The 1,363-nt window shown below is 40.5% G+C and overlaps 1 pseudogene; it reads left to right on the top strand.

Annotated features, from left to right (window-relative positions):
* The first annotated feature begins 259 nt into the window (after positions 1–259).
* LOC115220777 lies at positions 260–378 on the top strand (annotated as a pseudogene).
* The last annotated feature ends 985 nt before the right edge of the window (positions 379–1,363 follow it).

Genomic DNA, 1,363 nt, shown 5'->3' with positions numbered 1-1,363 from the left:
CTAGTTATTTCATTTTAATTACACCCAGTTATCTTTCCATATTTTGAAGAATGTTTACCTTTTCTTCTATTAATAATATTTTCTTTCTGTTAGCATCTTCTAAATTGCGAATAGTAGATCCATTCTCATCACCGTGTATGCATTCAATTAATTTAAATGCCTATGACGATCAAACTGTACATTTCCATTTTTGGTCTTAATATTACCACTTTATTCACATATGCATTTGGTCTTTGTGAATATGTTTACGTTTACTGTACATTACGGCCATATAATGTTGAAAGCACCGGTTCTCGTCCGATCACCGAAGTTAAACAACGTCGAGCCTAGTTAGTACTTAGATGGGTGACCGCTTGAGAAACCTAAATGCTGTAAGCGTCACATATTTATAGGCGTAGGAGTGGCTGTGTGGTAAGTAGCTTGCTTACGAACCACATGGATTCGGGTTCAGTCCCACTGCGTGGTACCTTGGGCAAGTGTTTTCTACTATAGCCTCCGGCCGACCAAAGCGTTGTGAGTGGATTTGGTAGACGGAAACTGAAAGAAGCCCGTCGTATATATGTACGTGTGTATGTTTATGTTTGTGTATCTGTGTTTTTCCCCCCAACATCGCTTTGACAACCGATTAACTTAACGGTTTGGCAAAAAAGACCGATAGAATAAGTACTAGGCTTACAAAGAATAAGTCCTGGATTCGATATGCTCGACTAAAGGCGGTGCTCTAGCAAGGCCACAGTCAAATGACTGAAACAAGTGAAAGAGTAAAAAGTGTAAAAGAGTATTTGTTTTAATCTATGCTGCTTATTAAGGTTTTTTCTAACTACATGACATTGACCATGCAATTATTTAATTGGCTCTTTCCTACAGATTTTCATTTGAAGCGTCATATCTAACCCTGATGAAAATGTTTGTATGTCCTCCAATTTTACTAAAATTTAAATAGTTATTCAGGTGCAGGCGTGGCTGTGTAGTAAGAAGTTTGCTTCCCAACCACATAGATCTAAGTTCGCTCCCACTGCGTGGTACCTTGGTCATATGTCTTCTACTATAGCCTCGAGTCGACGAAAGCCTTGTGAGCGTATTTGGTAGAGGGAAACTGAGAGAAATCCGCCGTATATATAAATATATATATATATATATATACACTACCGTCAGAAATTAATTAGCACCCTTGATTTGCTCACCATGAAGCATGGTGGGGGTGGTCTGATGGTGTGAGGGGCGTTCAGCTACAGTGGTGTTGGGCGGCTCTATGCCGTCGAAGGCAACATCAACGCAGCAAAGTACGTTGAGATAGTACGGGATACCTCTTTGGTGGCGAGGAGTACGTGCTGGCCAGTCACCTGACCTGAACCCTATTGAG

The sequence above is a fragment of the Octopus sinensis genome, linkage group LG1, assembly GCF_006345805.1.
Source record: "Octopus sinensis linkage group LG1, ASM634580v1, whole genome shotgun sequence".
NCBI lineage: Eukaryota > Metazoa > Mollusca > Cephalopoda > Octopoda > Octopodidae > Octopus > Octopus sinensis.
The sequence above is the reverse complement of the archived record's forward strand: the minus strand, read 5'-3'. Positions and strand labels throughout refer to the sequence as shown.